At 69.1% G+C, this 15,764-nt stretch overlaps 23 non-coding genes across 23 annotated transcripts; all 23 read left to right on the forward strand.

Moving 5' to 3' along the window:
* The first annotated feature begins 11 nt into the window (after positions 1-11).
* On the forward strand, positions 12-130 carry LOC130158465 (5S ribosomal RNA). The gene has a single exon (XR_008825304.1). It is a non-coding gene; the product is annotated as a 5S ribosomal RNA (ribosomal RNA).
* A 569-nt stretch (positions 131-699) lies between these two features.
* LOC130158466 (5S ribosomal RNA) lies at positions 700-818 on the forward strand. The gene has a single exon (XR_008825305.1). It is a non-coding gene; the product is annotated as a 5S ribosomal RNA (ribosomal RNA).
* A 571-nt stretch (positions 819-1,389) lies between these two features.
* LOC130158507 (5S ribosomal RNA) lies at positions 1,390-1,508 on the forward strand. Its single transcript, XR_008825346.1, has one exon. It is a non-coding gene; the product is annotated as a 5S ribosomal RNA (ribosomal RNA).
* Positions 1,509-2,079: 571 nt separating this feature from the next.
* LOC130158468 (5S ribosomal RNA) lies at positions 2,080-2,198 on the forward strand. Its single transcript, XR_008825307.1, has one exon. It is a non-coding gene; the product is annotated as a 5S ribosomal RNA (ribosomal RNA).
* A 571-nt stretch (positions 2,199-2,769) lies between these two features.
* On the forward strand, positions 2,770-2,888 carry LOC130158469 (5S ribosomal RNA). The gene has a single exon (XR_008825308.1). It is a non-coding gene; the product is annotated as a 5S ribosomal RNA (ribosomal RNA).
* A 570-nt stretch (positions 2,889-3,458) lies between these two features.
* Positions 3,459-3,577, forward strand: LOC130158470 (5S ribosomal RNA). Its single transcript, XR_008825310.1, has one exon. It is a non-coding gene; the product is annotated as a 5S ribosomal RNA (ribosomal RNA).
* Positions 3,578-4,146: 569 nt separating this feature from the next.
* Positions 4,147-4,265, forward strand: LOC130158471 (5S ribosomal RNA). The gene has a single exon (XR_008825311.1). It is a non-coding gene; the product is annotated as a 5S ribosomal RNA (ribosomal RNA).
* Positions 4,266-4,835: 570 nt separating this feature from the next.
* On the forward strand, positions 4,836-4,954 carry LOC130158472 (5S ribosomal RNA). The gene has a single exon (XR_008825312.1). It is a non-coding gene; the product is annotated as a 5S ribosomal RNA (ribosomal RNA).
* Positions 4,955-5,524: 570 nt separating this feature from the next.
* LOC130158473 (5S ribosomal RNA) lies at positions 5,525-5,643 on the forward strand. Its single transcript, XR_008825313.1, has one exon. It is a non-coding gene; the product is annotated as a 5S ribosomal RNA (ribosomal RNA).
* A 571-nt stretch (positions 5,644-6,214) lies between these two features.
* LOC130158474 (5S ribosomal RNA) lies at positions 6,215-6,333 on the forward strand. The gene has a single exon (XR_008825314.1). It is a non-coding gene; the product is annotated as a 5S ribosomal RNA (ribosomal RNA).
* Positions 6,334-6,903: 570 nt separating this feature from the next.
* Positions 6,904-7,022, forward strand: LOC130158475 (5S ribosomal RNA). Its single transcript, XR_008825316.1, has one exon. It is a non-coding gene; the product is annotated as a 5S ribosomal RNA (ribosomal RNA).
* Positions 7,023-7,592: 570 nt separating this feature from the next.
* Positions 7,593-7,711, forward strand: LOC130158476 (5S ribosomal RNA). Its single transcript, XR_008825317.1, has one exon. It is a non-coding gene; the product is annotated as a 5S ribosomal RNA (ribosomal RNA).
* A 569-nt stretch (positions 7,712-8,280) lies between these two features.
* On the forward strand, positions 8,281-8,399 carry LOC130158477 (5S ribosomal RNA). Its single transcript, XR_008825318.1, has one exon. It is a non-coding gene; the product is annotated as a 5S ribosomal RNA (ribosomal RNA).
* A 571-nt stretch (positions 8,400-8,970) lies between these two features.
* On the forward strand, positions 8,971-9,089 carry LOC130158479 (5S ribosomal RNA). Its single transcript, XR_008825320.1, has one exon. It is a non-coding gene; the product is annotated as a 5S ribosomal RNA (ribosomal RNA).
* Positions 9,090-9,659: 570 nt separating this feature from the next.
* LOC130158481 (5S ribosomal RNA) lies at positions 9,660-9,778 on the forward strand. Its single transcript, XR_008825321.1, has one exon. It is a non-coding gene; the product is annotated as a 5S ribosomal RNA (ribosomal RNA).
* A 569-nt stretch (positions 9,779-10,347) lies between these two features.
* On the forward strand, positions 10,348-10,466 carry LOC130158482 (5S ribosomal RNA). Its single transcript, XR_008825322.1, has one exon. It is a non-coding gene; the product is annotated as a 5S ribosomal RNA (ribosomal RNA).
* Positions 10,467-11,036: 570 nt separating this feature from the next.
* LOC130158483 (5S ribosomal RNA) lies at positions 11,037-11,155 on the forward strand. The gene has a single exon (XR_008825323.1). It is a non-coding gene; the product is annotated as a 5S ribosomal RNA (ribosomal RNA).
* A 570-nt stretch (positions 11,156-11,725) lies between these two features.
* Positions 11,726-11,844, forward strand: LOC130158484 (5S ribosomal RNA). Its single transcript, XR_008825324.1, has one exon. It is a non-coding gene; the product is annotated as a 5S ribosomal RNA (ribosomal RNA).
* A 570-nt stretch (positions 11,845-12,414) lies between these two features.
* LOC130158554 (5S ribosomal RNA) lies at positions 12,415-12,533 on the forward strand. The gene has a single exon (XR_008825393.1). It is a non-coding gene; the product is annotated as a 5S ribosomal RNA (ribosomal RNA).
* A 570-nt stretch (positions 12,534-13,103) lies between these two features.
* LOC130158485 (5S ribosomal RNA) lies at positions 13,104-13,222 on the forward strand. The gene has a single exon (XR_008825325.1). It is a non-coding gene; the product is annotated as a 5S ribosomal RNA (ribosomal RNA).
* Positions 13,223-13,793: 571 nt separating this feature from the next.
* On the forward strand, positions 13,794-13,912 carry LOC130158486 (5S ribosomal RNA). Its single transcript, XR_008825327.1, has one exon. It is a non-coding gene; the product is annotated as a 5S ribosomal RNA (ribosomal RNA).
* Positions 13,913-14,482: 570 nt separating this feature from the next.
* On the forward strand, positions 14,483-14,601 carry LOC130158487 (5S ribosomal RNA). Its single transcript, XR_008825328.1, has one exon. It is a non-coding gene; the product is annotated as a 5S ribosomal RNA (ribosomal RNA).
* Positions 14,602-15,171: 570 nt separating this feature from the next.
* On the forward strand, positions 15,172-15,290 carry LOC130158488 (5S ribosomal RNA). Its single transcript, XR_008825329.1, has one exon. It is a non-coding gene; the product is annotated as a 5S ribosomal RNA (ribosomal RNA).
* The last annotated feature ends 474 nt before the right edge of the window (positions 15,291-15,764 follow it).

Raw genomic sequence — 15,764 nt, forward strand, 5'->3', positions numbered from 1 at the left:
GGAGAGGGGGTGCCTACGGCCATACCACCCTGAGAACGCCCGATCTCGTCTGATCTCGGAAGCTAAGCAGGGTCGGGCCCGGTTAGTACTTGGATGGGAGACCGCCTGGGAATACCGGGTGCTGTAGGCTTTTTACCGAGGGGCGCCTGCGGGAAGCCCCCCCCCTTTTGCGGCAGGGGCGTTGCGGAGGCTTGGGGGCCTTGCGCGTGAGCTGGTGCTGCTTGCGCGGGTCAGGCTGGTGGGGCGGGCGGGCGCGGTGGCGGCCTGCTGCCCCGCAGCCTCGTTGCGGAGGGCCGAAGCGTGGCGTGGGAGCGAGCGTGGCAGCTGCCTGTTGCGAGGGCTGCCGTTAGGTAGCGGGGGGCCGTTGCGTTGCGGCCGGTAGGTGCAGGCGTTGTTGCGCGCGTGGTGCTGGTGGTTCAGGTGTGCGCGGGGATTGCCTGCTGCTGCCCTGGCCGGTGAGCGAGGAGGGCTGTAGGGCGGTGTGCGAGCAGGGTAGGTGTTTGTTGGCGCGGTCTGCATGGGCGCGGTGCGGGGCAGGTGCGTGCTGGGGGTAGTTGCGTGTGTTGCGTTGGGTGTTGGTTGTGTGTCGGGTGTGCGGGGTCGGTTGCGGGCGCCCTGCGTCGGGGTTGTGGGTGTCTGCAGGGTTGTGCGTGAGCGTGTGTGGCGTTTGTGGAGAGGGCTGCTGGCGGGAGAGGGGGTGCCTACGGCCATACCACCCTGAGAACGCCCGATCTCGTCTGATCTCGGAAGCTAAGCAGGGTCGGGCCCGGTTAGTACTTGGATGGGAGACCGCCTGGGAATACCGGGTGCTGTAGGCTTTTTACCGAGGGGCGCCTTGCGGGAAGCCCCCCCCCTTTTGCGGCAGGGGCGTTGCGGAGGCTTGGGGGCCTTGCGCGTGAGCTGGTGCTGCTTGCGCGGGTCAGGCTGGTGGGGCGGGCGGGCGCGGTGGCGGCCTGCTGCCCCGCAGCCTCGTTGCGGAGGGCCGAAGCGTGGCGTGGGAGCGAGCGTGGCAGCTGCCTGTTGCGAGGGCTGCCGTTAGGTAGCGGGGGGGCCGTTGCGTTGCGGCCGGTAGGTGCAGGCGTTGTTGCGCGCGTGGTGCTGGTGGTTCAGGTGTGCGCGGGGATTGCCTGCTGCTGCCCTGGCCGGTGAGCGAGGAGGGCTGTAGGGCGGTGTGCGAGCAGGGTAGGTGTTTGTTGGCGCGGTCTGCATGGGCGCGGTGCGGGGCAGGTGCGTGCTGGGGGTAGTTGCGTGTGTTGCGTTGGGTGTTGGTTGTGTGTCGGGTGTGCGGGGTCGGTTGCGGGCGCCCTGCGTCGGGGTTGTGGGTGTCTGCAGGGTTGTGCGTGAGCGTGTGTGGCGTTTGTGGAGAGGGCTGCTGGCGGGAGAGGGGGTGCCTACGGCCATACCACCCTGAGAATGCCCGATCTCGTCTGATCTCGGAAGCTAAGCAGGGTCGGGCCCGGTTAGTACTTGGATGGGAGACCGCCTGGGAATACCGGGTGCTGTAGGCTTTTTACCGAGGGGCGCCTTGCGGGAAGCCCCCCCCCCTTTTGCGGCAGGGGCGTTGCGGAGGCTTGGGGGCCTTGCGCGTGAGCTGGTGCTGCTTGCGCGGGTCAGGCTGGTGGGGCGGGCGGGCGCGGTGGCGGCCTGCTGCCCCGCAGCCTCGTTGCGGAGGGCCGAAGCGTGGCGTGGGAGCGAGCGTGGCAGCTGCCTGTTGCGAGGGCTGCCGTTAGGTAGCGGGGGGCCGTTGCGTTGCGGCCGGTAGGTGCAGGCGTTGTTGCGCGCGTGGTGCTGGTGGTTCAGGTGTGCGCGGGGATTGCCTGCTGCTGCCCTGGCCGGTGATCGAGGAGGGCTGTAGGGCGGTGTGCGAGCAGGGTAGGTGTTTGTTGGCGCGGTCTGCATGGGCGCGGTGCGGGGCAGGTGCGTGCTGGGGGTAGTTGCGTGTGTTGCGTTGGGTGTTGGTTGTGTGTCGGGTGTGCGGGGTCGGTTGCGGGCGCCCTGCGTCGGGGTTGTGGGTGTCTGCAGGGTTGTGCGTGAGCGTGTGTGGCGTTTGTGGAGAGGGCTGCTGGCGGGAGAGGGGGTGCCTACGGCCATACCACCCTGAGAACGCCCGATCTCGTCTGATCTCGGAAGCTAAGCAGGGTCGGGCCCGGTTAGTACTTGGATGGGAGACCGCCTGGGAATACCGGGTGCTGTAGGCTTTTTACCGAGGGGCGCCTGCGGGAAGCCCCCCCCCCTTTTGCGGCAGGGGCGTTGCGGAGGCTTGGGGGCCTTGCGCGTGAGCTGGTGCTGCTTGCGCGGGTCAGGCTGGTGGGGCGGGCGGGCGCGGTGGCGGCCTGCTGCCCCGCAGCCTCGTTGCGGAGGGCCGAAGCGTGGCGTGGGAGCGAGCGTGGCAGCTGCCTGTTGCGAGGGCTGCCGTTAGGTAGCGGGGGGGCCGTTGCGTTGCGGCCGGTAGGTGCAGGCGTTGTTGCGCGCGTGGTGCTGGTGGTTCAGGTGTGCGCGGGGATTGCCTGCTGCTGCCCTGGCCGGTGAGCGAGGAGGGCTGTAGGGCGGTGTGCGAGCAGGGTAGGTGTTTGTTGGCGCGGTCTGCATGGGCGCGGTGCGGGGCAGGTGCGTGCTGGGGGTAGTTGCGTGTGTTGCGTTGGGTGTTGGTTGTGTGTCGGGTGTGCGGGGTCGGTTGCGGGCGCCCTGCGTCGGGGTTGTGGGTGTCTGCAGGGTTGTGCGTGAGCGTGTGTGGCGTTTGTGGAGAGGGCTGCTGGCGGGAGAGGGGGTGCCTACGGCCATACCACCCTGAGAACGCCCGATCTCGTCTGATCTCGGAAGCTAAGCAGGGTCGGGCCCGGTTAGTACTTGGATGGGAGACCGCCTGGGAATACCGGGTGCTGTAGGCTTTTTACCGAGGGGCGCCTTGCGGGAAGCCCCCCCCCTTTTGCGGCAGGGGCGTTGCGGAGGCTTGGGGGCCTTGCGCGTGAGCTGGTGCTGCTTGCGCGGGTCAGGCTGGTGGGGCGGGCGGGCGCGGTGGCGGCCTGCTGCCCCGCAGCCTCGTTGCGGAGGGCCGAAGCGTGGCGTGGGAGCGAGCGTGGCAGCTGCCTGTTGCGAGGGCTGCCGTTAGGTAGCGGGGGGCCGTTGCGTTGCGGCCGGTAGGTGCAGGCGTTGTTGCGCGCGTGGTGCTGGTGGTTCAGGTGTGCGCGGGGATTGCCTGCTGCTGCCCTGGCCGGTGAGCGAGGAGGGCTGTAGGGCGGTGTGCGAGCAGGGTAGGTGTTTGTTGGCGCGGTCTGCATGGGCGCGGTGCGGGGCAGGTGCGTGCTGGGGGTAGTTGCGTGTGTTGCGTTGGGTGTTGGTTGTGTGTCGGGTGTGCGGGGTCGGTTGCGGGCGCCCTGCGTCGGGGTTGTGGGTGTCTGCAGGGTTGTGCGTGAGCGTGTGTGGCGTTTGTGGAGAGGGCTGCTGGCGGGAGAGGGGGTGCCTACGGCCATACCACCCTGAGAACGCCCGATCTCGTCTGATCTCGGAAGCTAAGCAGGGTCGGGCCCGGTTAGTACTTGGATGGGAGACCGCCTGGGAATACCGGGTGCTGTAGGCTTTTTACCGAGGGGCGCCTGCGGGAAGCCCCCCCCCTTTTGCGGCAGGGGCGTTGCGGAGGCTTGGGGGCCTTGCGCGTGAGCTGGTGCTGCTTGCGCGGGTCAGGCTGGTGGGGCGGGCGGGCGCGGTGGCGGCCTGCTGCCCCGCAGCCTCGTTGCGGAGGGCCGAAGCGTGGCGTGGGAGCGAGCGTGGCAGCTGCCTGTTGCGAGGGCTGCCGTTAGGTAGCGGGGGGCCGTTGCGTTGCGGCCGGTAGGTGCAGGCGTTGTTGCGCGCGTGGTGCTGGTGGTTCAGGTGTGCGCGGGGATTGCCTGCTGCTGCCCTGGCCGGTGATCGAGGAGGGCTGTAGGGCGGTGTGCGAGCAGGGTAGGTGTTTGTTGGCGCGGTCTGCATGGGCGCGGTGCGGGGCAGGTGCGTGCTGGGGGTAGTTGCGTGTGTTGCGTTGGGTGTTGGTTGTGTGTCGGGTGTGCGGGGTCGGTTGCGGGCGCCCTGCGTCGGGGTTGTGGGTGTCTGCAGGGTTGTGCGTGAGCGTGTGTGGCGTTTGTGGAGAGGGCTGCTGGCGGGAGAGGGGGTGCCTACGGCCATACCACCCTGAGAACGCCCGATCTCGTCTGATCTCGGAAGCTAAGCAGGGTCGGGCCCGGTTAGTACTTGGATGGGAGACCGCCTGGGAATACCGGGTGCTGTAGGCTTTTTACCGAGGGGCGCCTGCGGGAAGCCCCCCCCCCTTTTGCGGCAGGGGCGTTGCGGAGGCTTGGGGGCCTTGCGCGTGAGCTGGTGCTGCTTGCGCGGGTCAGGCTGGTGGGGCGGGCGGGCGCGGTGGCGGCCTGCTGCCCCGCAGCCTCGTTGCGGAGGGCCGAAGCGTGGCGTGGGAGCGAGCGTGGCAGCTGCCTGTTGCGAGGGCTGCCGTTAGGTAGCGGGGGGCCGTTGCGTTGCGGCCGGTAGGTGCAGGCGTTGTTGCGCGCGTGGTGCTGGTGGTTCAGGTGTGCGCGGGGATTGCCTGCTGCTGCCCTGGCCGGTGAGCGAGGAGGGCTGTAGGGCGGTGTGCGAGCAGGGTAGGTGTTTGTTGGCGCGGTCTGCATGGGCGCGGTGCGGGGCAGGTGCGTGCTGGGGGTAGTTGCGTGTGTTGCGTTGGGTGTTGGTTGTGTGTCGGGTGTGCGGGGTCGGTTGCGGGCGCCCTGCGTCGGGGTTGTGGGTGTCTGCAGGGTTGTGCGTGAGCGTGTGTGGCGTTTGTGGAGAGGGCTGCTGGCGGGAGAGGGGGTGCCTACGGCCATACCACCCTGAGAACGCCCGATCTCGTCTGATCTCGGAAGCTAAGCAGGGTCGGGCCCGGTTAGTACTTGGATGGGAGACCGCCTGGGAATACCGGGTGCTGTAGGCTTTTTACCGAGGGGCGCCTGCGGGAAGCCCCCCCCCCTTTTGCGGCAGGGGCGTTGCGGAGGCTTGGGGGCCTTGCGCGTGAGCTGGTGCTGCTTGCGCGGGTCAGGCTGGTGGGGCGGGCGGGCGCGGTGGCGGCCTGCTGCCCCGCAGCCTCGTTGCGGAGGGCCGAAGCGTGGCGTGGGAGCGAGCGTGGCAGCTGCCTGTTGCGAGGGCTGCCGTTAGGTAGCGGGGGGCCGTTGCGTTGCGGCCGGTAGGTGCAGGCGTTGTTGCGCGCGTGGTGCTGGTGGTTCAGGTGTGCGCGGGGATTGCCTGCTGCTGCCCTGGCCGGTGAGCGAGGAGGGCTGTAGGGCGGTGTGCGAGCAGGGTAGGTGTTTGTTGGCGCGGTCTGCATGGGCGCGGTGCGGGGCAGGTGCGTGCTGGGGGTAGTTGCGTGTGTTGCGTTGGGTGTTGGTTGTGTGTCGGGTGTGCGGGGTCGGTTGCGGGCGCCCTGCGTCGGGGTTGTGGGTGTCTGCAGGGTTGTGCGTGAGCGTGTGTGGCGTTTGTGGAGAGGGCTGCTGGCGGGAGAGGGGGTGCCTACGGCCATACCACCCTGAGAACGCCCGATCTCGTCTGATCTCGGAAGCTAAGCAGGGTCGGGCCCGGTTAGTACTTGGATGGGAGACCGCCTGGGAATACCGGGTGCTGTAGGCTTTTTACCGAGGGGCGCCTGCGGGAAGCCCCCCCCCTTTTGCGGCAGGGGCGTTGCGGAGGCTTGGGGGCCTTGCGCGTGAGCTGGTGCTGCTTGCGCGGGTCAGGCTGGTGGGGCGGGCGGGCGCGGTGGCGGCCTGCTGCCCCCGCAGCCTCGTTGCGGAGGGCCGAAGCGTGGCGTGGGAGCGAGCGTGGCAGCTGCCTGTTGCGAGGGCTGCCGTTAGGTAGCGGGGGGGCCGTTGCGTTGCGGCCGGTAGGTGCAGGCGTTGTTGCGCGCGTGGTGCTGGTGGTTCAGGTGTGCGCGGGGATTGCCTGCTGCTGCCCTGGCCGGTGAGCGAGGAGGGCTGTAGGGCGGTGTGCGAGCAGGGTAGGTGTTTGTTGGCGCGGTCTGCATGGGCGCGGTGCGGGGCAGGTGCGTGCTGGGGGTAGTTGCGTGTGTTGCGTTGGGTGTTGGTTGTGTGTCGGGTGTGCGGGGTCGGTTGCGGGCGCCCTGCGTCGGGGTTGTGGGTGTCTGCAGGGTTGTGCGTGAGCGTGTGTGGCGTTTGTGGAGAGGGCTGCTGGCGGGAGAGGGGGTGCCTACGGCCATACCACCCTGAGAACGCCCGATCTCGTCTGATCTCGGAAGCTAAGCAGGGTCGGGCCCGGTTAGTACTTGGATGGGAGACCGCCTGGGAATACCGGGTGCTGTAGGCTTTTTACCGAGGGGCGCCTTGCGGGAAGCCCCCCCCCTTTTGCGGCAGGGGCGTTGCGGAGGCTTGGGGGCCTTGCGCGTGAGCTGGTGCTGCTTGCGCGGGTCAGGCTGGTGGGGCGGGCGGGCGCGGTGGCGGCCTGCTGCCCCGCAGCCTCGTTGCGGAGGGCCGAAGCGTGGCGTGGGAGCGAGCGTGGCAGCTGCCTGTTGCGAGGGCTGCCGTTAGGTAGCGGGGGGCCGTTGCGTTGCGGCCGGTAGGTGCAGGCGTTGTTGCGCGCGTGGTGCTGGTGGTTCAGGTGTGCGCGGGGATTGCCTGCTGCTGCCCTGGCCGGTGAGCGAGGAGGGCTGTAGGGCGGTGTGCGAGCAGGGTAGGTGTTTGTTGGCGCGGTCTGCATGGGCGCGGTGCGGGGCAGGTGCGTGCTGGGGGTAGTTGCGTGTGTTGCGTTGGGTGTTGGTTGTGTGTCGGGTGTGCGGGGTCGGTTGCGGGCGCCCTGCGTCGGGGTTGTGGGTGTCTGCAGGGTTGTGCGTGAGCGTGTGTGGCGTTTGTGGAGAGGGCTGCTGGCGGGAGAGGGGGTGCCTACGGCCATACCACCCTGAGAACGCCCGATCTCGTCTGATCTCGGAAGCTAAGCAGGGTCGGGCCCGGTTAGTACTTGGATGGGAGACCGCCTGGGAATACCGGGTGCTGTAGGCTTTTTACCGAGGGGCGCCTTGCGGGAAGCCCCCCCCCTTTTGCGGCAGGGGCGTTGCGGAGGCTTGGGGGCCTTGCGCGTGAGCTGGTGCTGCTTGCGCGGGTCAGGCTGGTGGGGCGGGCGGGCGCGGTGGCGGCCTGCTGCCCCGCAGCCTCGTTGCGGAGGGCCGAAGCGTGGCGTGGGAGCGAGCGTGGCAGCTGCCTGTTGCGAGGGCTGCCGTTAGGTAGCGGGGGGCCGTTGCGTTGCGGCCGGTAGGTGCAGGCGTTGTTGCGCGCGTGGTGCTGGTGGTTCAGGTGTGCGCGGGGATTGCCTGCTGCTGCCCTGGCCGGTGAGCGAGGAGGGCTGTAGGGCGGTGTGCGAGCAGGGTAGGTGTTTGTTGGCGCGGTCTGCATGGGCGCGGTGCGGGGCAGGTGCGTGCTGGGGGTAGTTGCGTGTGTTGCGTTGGGTGTTGGTTGTGTGTCGGGTGTGCGGGGTCGGTTGCGGGCGCCCTGCGTCGGGGTTGTGGGTGTCTGCAGGGTTGTGCGTGAGCGTGTGTGGCGTTTGTGGAGAGGGCTGCTGGCGGGAGAGGGGGTGCCTACGGCCATACCACCCTGAGAACGCCCGATCTCGTCTGATCTCGGAAGCTAAGCAGGGTCGGGCCCGGTTAGTACTTGGATGGGAGACCGCCTGGGAATACCGGGTGCTGTAGGCTTTTTACCGAGGGGCGCCTGCGGGAAGCCCCCCCCCTTTTGCGGCAGGGGCGTTGCGGAGGCTTGGGGGCCTTGCGCGTGAGCTGGTGCTGCTTGCGCGGGTCAGGCTGGTGGGGCGGGCGGGCGCGGTGGCGGCCTGCTGCCCCGCAGCCTCGTTGCGGAGGGCCGAAGCGTGGCGTGGGAGCGAGCGTGGCAGCTGCCTGTTGCGAGGGCTGCCGTTAGGTAGCGGGGGGCCGTTGCGTTGCGGCCGGTAGGTGCAGGCGTTGTTGCGCGCGTGGTGCTGGTGGTTCAGGTGTGCGCGGGGATTGCCTGCTGCTGCCCTGGCCGGTGAGCGAGGAGGGCTGTAGGGCGGTGTGCGAGCAGGGTAGGTGTTTGTTGGCGCGGTCTGCATGGGCGCGGTGCGGGGCAGGTGCGTGCTGGGGGTAGTTGCGTGTGTTGCGTTGGGTGTTGGTTGTGTGTCGGGTGTGCGGGGTCGGTTGCGGGCGCCCTGCGTCGGGGTTGTGGGTGTCTGCAGGGTTGTGCGTGAGCGTGTGTGGCGTTTGTGGAGAGGGCTGCTGGCGGGAGAGGGGGTGCCTACGGCCATACCACCCTGAGAACGCCCGATCTCGTCTGATCTCGGAAGCTAAGCAGGGTCGGGCCCGGTTAGTACTTGGATGGGAGACCGCCTGGGAATACCGGGTGCTGTAGGCTTTTTACCGAGGGGCGCCTTGCGGGAAGCCCCCCCCCTTTTGCGGCAGGGGCGTTGCGGAGGCTTGGGGGCCTTGCGCGTGAGCTGGTGCTGCTTGCGCGGGTCAGGCTGGTGGGGCGGGCGGGCGCGGGTGGCGGCCTGCTGCCCCGCAGCCTCGTTGCGGAGGGCCGAAGCGTGGCGTGGGAGCGAGCGTGGCAGCTGCCTGTTGCGAGGGCTGCCGTTAGGTAGCGGGGGGCCGTTGCGTTGCGGCCGGTAGGTGCAGGCGTTGTTGCGCGCGTGGTGCTGGTGGTTCAGGTGTGCGCGGGGATTGCCTGCTGCTGCCCTGGCCGGTGAGCGAGGAGGGCTGTAGGGCGGTGTGCGAGCAGGGTAGGTGTTTGTTGGCGCGGTCTGCATGGGCGCGGTGCGGGGCAGGTGCGTGCTGGGGGTAGTTGCGTGTGTTGCGTTGGGTGTTGGTTGTGTGTCGGGTGTGCGGGGTCGGTTGCGGGCGCCCTGCGTCGGGGTTGTGGGTGTCTGCAGGGTTGTGCGTGAGCGTGTGTGGCGTTTGTGGAGAGGGCTGCTGGCGGGAGAGGGGGTGCCTACGGCCATACCACCCTGAGAACGCCCGATCTCGTCTGATCTCGGAAGCTAAGCAGGGTCGGGCCCGGTTAGTACTTGGATGGGAGACCGCCTGGGAATACCGGGTGCTGTAGGCTTTTTACCGAGGGGCGCCTGCGGGAAGCCCCCCCCCTTTTGCGGCAGGGGCGTTGCGGAGGCTTGGGGGCCTTGCGCGTGAGCTGGTGCTGCTTGCGCGGGTCAGGCTGGTGGGGCGGGCGGGCGCGGTGGCGGCCTGCTGCCCCGCAGCCTCGTTGCGGAGGGCCGAAGCGTGGCGTGGGAGCGAGCGTGGCAGCTGCCTGTTGCGAGGGCTGCCGTTAGGTAGCGGGGGGGCCGTTGCGTTGCGGCCGGTAGGTGCAGGCGTTGTTGCGCGCGTGGTGCTGGTGGTTCAGGTGTGCGCGGGGATTGCCTGCTGCTGCCCTGGCCGGTGAGCGAGGAGGGCTGTAGGGCGGTGTGCGAGCAGGGTAGGTGTTTGTTGGCGCGGTCTGCATGGGCGCGGTGCGGGGCAGGTGCGTGCTGGGGGTAGTTGCGTGTGTTGCGTTGGGTGTTGGTTGTGTGTCGGGTGTGCGGGGTCGGTTGCGGGCGCCCTGCGTCGGGGTTGTGGGTGTCTGCAGGGTTGTGCGTGAGCGTGTGTGGCGTTTGTGGAGAGGGCTGCTGGCGGGAGAGGGGGTGCCTACGGCCATACCACCCTGAGAACGCCCGATCTCGTCTGATCTCGGAAGCTAAGCAGGGTCGGGCCCGGTTAGTACTTGGATGGGAGACCGCCTGGGAATACCGGGTGCTGTAGGCTTTTTACCGAGGGGCGCCTGCGGGAAGCCCCCCCCCTTTTGCGGCAGGGGCGTTGCGGAGGCTTGGGGGCCTTGCGCGTGAGCTGGTGCTGCTTGCGCGGGTCAGGCTGGTGGGGCGGGCGGGCGCGGTGGCGGCCTGCTGCCCCGCAGCCTCGTTGCGGAGGGCCGAAGCGTGGCGTGGGAGCGAGCGTGGCAGCTGCCTGTTGCGAGGGCTGCCGTTAGGTAGCGGGGGGCCGTTGCGTTGCGGCCGGTAGGTGCAGGCGTTGTTGCGCGCGTGGTGCTGGTGGTTCAGGTGTGCGCGGGGATTGCCTGCTGCTGCCCTGGCCGGTGAGCGAGGAGGGCTGTAGGGCGGTGTGCGAGCAGGGTAGGTGTTTGTTGGCGCGGTCTGCATGGGCGCGGTGCGGGGCAGGTGCGTGCTGGGGGTAGTTGCGTGTGTTGCGTTGGGTGTTGGTTGTGTGTCGGGTGTGCGGGGTCGGTTGCGGGCGCCCTGCGTCGGGGTTGTGGGTGTCTGCAGGGTTGTGCGTGAGCGTGTGTGGCGTTTGTGGAGAGGGCTGCTGGCGGGAGAGGGGGTGCCTACGGCCATACCACCCTGAGAACGCCCGATCTCGTCTGATCTCGGAAGCTAAGCAGGGTCGGGCCCGGTTAGTACTTGGATGGGAGACCGCCTGGGAATACCGGGTGCTGTAGGCTTTTTACCGAGGGGCGCCTTGCGGGAAGCCCCCCCCCTTTTGCGGCAGGGGCGTTGCGGAGGCTTGGGGGCCTTGCGCGTGAGCTGGTGCTGCTTGCGCGGGTCAGGCTGGTGGGGCGGGCGGGCGCGGTGGCGGCCTGCTGCCCCGCAGCCTCGTTGCGGAGGGCCGAAGCGTGGCGTGGGAGCGAGCGTGGCAGCTGCCTGTTGCGAGGGCTGCCGTTAGGTAGCGGGGGGCCGTTGCGTTGCGGCCGGTAGGTGCAGGCGTTGTTGCGCGCGTGGTGCTGGTGGTTCAGGTGTGCGCGGGGATTGCCTGCTGCTGCCCTGGCCGGTGAGCGAGGAGGGCTGTAGGGCGGTGTGCGAGCAGGGTAGGTGTTTGTTGGCGCGGTCTGCATGGGCGCGGTGCGGGGCAGGTGCGTGCTGGGGGTAGTTGCGTGTGTTGCGTTGGGTGTTGGTTGTGTGTCGGGTGTGCGGGGTCGGTTGCGGGCGCCCTGCGTCGGGGTTGTGGGTGTCTGCAGGGTTGTGCGTGAGCGTGTGTGGCGTTTGTGGAGAGGGCTGCTGGCGGGAGAGGGGGTGCCTACGGCCATACCACCCTGAGAACGCCCGATCTCGTCTGATCTCGGAAGCTAAGCAGGGTCGGGCCCGGTTAGTACTTGGATGGGAGACCGCCTGGGAATACCGGGTGCTGTAGGCTTTTTACCGAGGGGCGCCTTGCGGGAAGCCCCCCCCCTTTTGCGGCAGGGGCGTTGCGGAGGCTTGGGGGCCTTGCGCGTGAGCTGGTGCTGCTTGCGCGGGTCAGGCTGGTGGGGCGGGCGGGCGCGGTGGCGGCCTGCTGCCCCGCAGCCTCGTTGCGGAGGGCCGAAGCGTGGCGTGGGAGCGAGCGTGGCAGCTGCCTGTTGCGAGGGCTGCCGTTAGGTAGCGGGGGGCCGTTGCGTTGCGGCCGGTAGGTGCAGGCGTTGTTGCGCGCGTGGTGCTGGTGGTTCAGGTGTGCGCGGGGATTGCCTGCTGCTGCCCTGGCCGGTGAGCGAGGAGGGCTGTAGGGCGGTGTGCGAGCAGGGTAGGTGTTTGTTGGCGCGGTCTGCATGGGCGCGGTGCGGGGCAGGTGCGTGCTGGGGGTAGTTGCGTGTGTTGCGTTGGGTGTTGGTTGTGTGTCGGGTGTGCGGGGTCGGTTGCGGGCGCCCTGCGTCGGGGTTGTGGGTGTCTGCAGGGTTGTGCGTGAGCGTGTGTGGCGTTTGTGGAGAGGGCTGCTGGCGGGAGAGGGGGTGCCTACGGCCATACCACCCTGAGAACGCCCGATCTCGTCTGATCTCGGAAGCTAAGCAGGGTCGGGCCCGGTTAGTACTTGGATGGGAGACCGCCTGGGAATACCGGGTGCTGTAGGCTTTTTACCGAGGGGCGCCTTGCGGGAAGCCCCCCCCCTTTTGCGGCAGGGGCGTTGCGGAGGCTTGGGGGCCTTGCGCGTGAGCTGGTGCTGCTTGCGCGGGTCAGGCTGGTGGGGCGGGCGGGCGCGGTGGCGGCCTGCTGCCCCGCAGCCTCGTTGCGGAGGGCCGAAGCGTGGCGTGGGAGCGAGCGTGGCAGCTGCCTGTTGCGAGGGCTGCCGTTAGGTAGCGGGGGGCCGTTGCGTTGCGGCCGGTAGGTGCAGGCGTTGTTGCGCGCGTGGTGCTGGTGGTTCAGGTGTGCGCGGGGATTGCCTGCTGCTGCCCTGGCCGGTGAGCGAGGAGGGCTGTAGGGCGGTGTGCGAGCAGGGTAGGTGTTTGTTGGCGCGGTCTGCATGGGCGCGGTGCGGGGCAGGTGCGTGCTGGGGGTAGTTGCGTGTGTTGCGTTGGGTGTTGGTTGTGTGTCGGGTGTGCGGGGTCGGTTGCGGGCGCCCTGCGTCGGGGTTGTGGGTGTCTGCAGGGTTGTGCGTGAGCGTGTGTGGCGTTTGTGGAGAGGGCTGCTGGCGGGAGAGGGGGTGCCTACGGCCATACCACCCTGAGAGCGCCCGATCTCGTCTGATCTCGGAAGCTAAGCAGGGTCGGGCCCGGTTAGTACTTGGATGGGAGACCGCCTGGGAATACCGGGTGCTGTAGGCTTTTTACCGAGGGGCGCCTTGCGGGAAGCCCCCCCCGTTTTGCGGCAGGGGCGTTGCGGAGGCTTGGGGGCCTTGCGCGTGAGCTGGTGCTGCTTGCGCGGGTCAGGCTGGTGGGGCGGGCGGGCGCGGTGGCGGCCTGCTGCCCCGCAGCCTCGTTGCGGAGGGCCGAAGCGTGGCGTGGGAGCGAGCGTGGCAGCTGCCTGTTGCGAGGGCTGCCGTTAGGTAGCGGGGGGCCGTTGCGTTGCGGCCGGTAGGTGCAGGCGTTGTTGCGCGCGTGGTGCTGGTGGTTCAGGTGTGCGCGGGGATTGCCTGCTGCTGCCCTGGCCGGTGAGCGAGGAGGGCTGTAGGGCGGTGTGCGAGCAGGGTAGGTGTTTGTTGGCGCGGTCTGCATGGGCGCGGTGCGGGGCAGGTGCGTGCTGGGGGTAGTTGCGTGTGTTGCGTTGGGTGTTGGTTGTGTGTCGGGTGTGCGGGGTCGGTTGCGGGCGCCCTGCGTCGGGGTTGTGGGTGTCTGCAGGGTTGTGCGTGAGCGTGTGTGGCGTTTGTGGAGAGGGCTGCTGGCGGGAGAGGGGGTGCCTACGGCCATACCACCCTGAGAACGCCCGATCTCGTCTGATCTCGGAAGCTAAGCAGGGTCGGGCCCGGTTAGTACTTGGATGGGAGACCGCCTGGGAATACCGGGTGCTGTAGGCTTTTTACCGAGGGGCGCCTTGCGGGAAGCCCCCCCCCCTTTTGCGGCAGGGGCGTTGCGGAGGCTTGGGGGCCTTGCGCGTGAGCTGGTGCTGCTTGCGCGGGTCAGGCTGGTGGGGCGGGCGGGCGCGGTGGCGGCCTGCTGCCCCGCAGCCTCGTTGCGGAGGGCCGAAGCGTGGCGTGGGAGCGAGCGTGGCAGCTGCCTGTTGCGAGGGCTGCCGTTAGGTAGCGGGGGGCCGTTGCGTTGCGGCCGGTAGGTGCAGGCGTTGTTGCGCGCGTGGTGCTGGTGGTTCAGGTGTGCGCGGGGATTGCCTGCTGCTGCCCTGGCCGGTGAGCGAGGAGGGCTGTAGGGCGGTGTGCGAGCAGGGTAGGTGTTTGTTGGCGCGGTCTGCATGGGCGCGGTGCGGGGCAGGTGCGTGCTGGGGGTAGTTGCGTGTGTTGCGTTGGGTGTTGGTTGTGTGTCGGGTGTGCGGGGTCGGTTGCGGGCGCCCTGCGTCGGGGTTGTGGGTGTCTGCAGGGTTGTGCGTGAGCGTGTGTGGCGTTTGTGGAGAGGGCTGCTGGCGGGAGAGGGGGTGCCTACGGCCATACCACCCTGAGAACGCCCGATCTCGTCTGATCTCGGAAGCTAAGCAGGGTCGGGCCCGGTTAGTACTTGGATGGGAGACCGCCTGGGAATACCGGGTGCTGTAGGCTTTTTACCGAGGGGCGCCTTGCGGGAAGCCCCCCCCCTTTTGCGGCAGGGGCGTTGCGGAGGCTTGGGGGCCTTGCGCGTGAGCTGGTGCTGCTTGCGCGGGTCAGGCTGGTGGGGCGGGCGGGCGCGGTGGCGGCCTGCTGCCCCGCAGCCTCGTTGCGGAGGGCCGAAGCGTGGCGTGGGAGCGAGCGTGGCAGCTGCCTGTTGCGAGGGCTGCCGTTAGGTAGCGGGGGGCCGTTGCGTTGCGGCCGGTAGGTGCAGGCGTTGTTGCGCGCGTGGTGCTGGTGGTTCAGGTGTGCGCGGGGATTGCCTGCTGCTGCCCTGGCCGGTGAGCGAGGAGGGCTGTAGGGCGGTGTGCGAGCAGGGTAGGTGTTTGTTGGCGCGGTCTGCATGGGCGCGGTGCGGGGCAGGTGCGTGCTGGGGGTAGTTGCGTGTGTTGCGTTGGGTGTTGGTTGTGTGTCGGGTGTGCGGGGTCGGTTGCGGGCGCCCTGCGTCGGGGTTGTGGGTGTCTGCAGGGTTGTGCGTGAGCGTGTGTGGCGTTTGTGGAGAGGGCTGCTGGCGGGAGAGGGGGTGCCTACGGCCATACCACCCTGAGAACGCCCGATCTCGTCTGATCTCGGAAGCTAAGCAGGGTCGGGCCCGGTTAGTACTTGGATGGGAGACCGCCTGGGAATACCGGGTGCTGTAGGCTTTTTACCGAGGGGCGCCTTGCGGGAAGCCCCCCCCGTTTTGCGGCAGGGGCGTTGCGGAGGCTTGGGGGCCTTGCGCGTGAGCTGGTGCTGCTTGCGCGGGTCAGGCTGGTGGGGCGGGCGGGCGCGGTGGCGGCCTGCTGCCCCGCAGCCTCGTTGCGGAGGGCCGAAGCGTGGCGTGGGAGCGAGCGTGGCAGCTGCCTGTTGCGAGGGCTGCCGTTAGGTAGCGGGGGGCCGTTGCGTTGCGGCCGGTAGGTGCAGGCGTTGTTGCGCGCGTGGTGCTGGTGGTTCAGGTGTGCGCGGGGATTGCCTGCTGCTGCCCTGGCCGGTGAGCGAGGAGGGCTGTAGGGCGGTGTGCGAGCAGGGTAGGTGTTTGTTGGCGCGGTCTGCATGGGCGCGGTGCGGGGCAGGTGCGTGCTGGGGGTAGTTGCGTGTGTTGCGTTGGGTGTTGGTTGTGTGTCGGGTGTGCGGGGTCGGTTGCGGGCGCCCTGCGTCGGGGTTGTGGGTGTCTGCAGGGTTGTGCGTGAGCGTGTGTGGCGTTTGTGGAGAGGGCTGCTGGCGGGAGAGGGGGTGCCTACGGCCATACCACCCTGAGAACGCCCGATCTCGTCTGATCTCGGAAGCTAAGCAGGGTCGGGCCCGGTTAGTACTTGGATGGGAGACCGCCTGGGAATACCGGGTGCTGTAGGCTTTTTACCGAGGGGCGCCTGCGGGAAGCCCCCCCCCCTTTTGCGGCAGGGGCGTTGCGGAGGCTTGGGGGCCTTGCGCGTGAGCTGGTGCTGCTTGCGCGGGTCAGGCTGGTGGGGCGGGCGGGCGCGGTGGCGGCCTGCTGCCCCGCAGCCTCGTTGCGGAGGGCCGAAGCGTGGCGTGGGAGCGAGCGTGGCAGCTGCCTGTTGCGAGGGCTGCCGTTAGGTAGCGGGGGGCCGTTGCGTTGCGGCCGGTAGGTGCAGGCGTTGTTGCGCGCGTGGTGCTGGTGGTTCAGGTGTGCGCGGGGATTGCCTGCTGCTGCCCTGGCCGGTGAGCGAGGAGGGCTGTAGGGCGGTGTGCGAGCAGGGTAGGTGTTTGTTGGCGCGGTCTGCATGGGCGCGGTGCGGGGCAGGTGCGTGCTGGGGGTAGTTGCGTGTGTTGCGTTGGGTGTTGGTTGTGTGTCGGGTGTGCGGGGTCG

This window comes from Falco biarmicus, chromosome 13, assembly GCF_023638135.1.
Source record: "Falco biarmicus isolate bFalBia1 chromosome 13, bFalBia1.pri, whole genome shotgun sequence".
Taxonomy (NCBI): domain Eukaryota; kingdom Metazoa; phylum Chordata; class Aves; order Falconiformes; family Falconidae; genus Falco; species Falco biarmicus.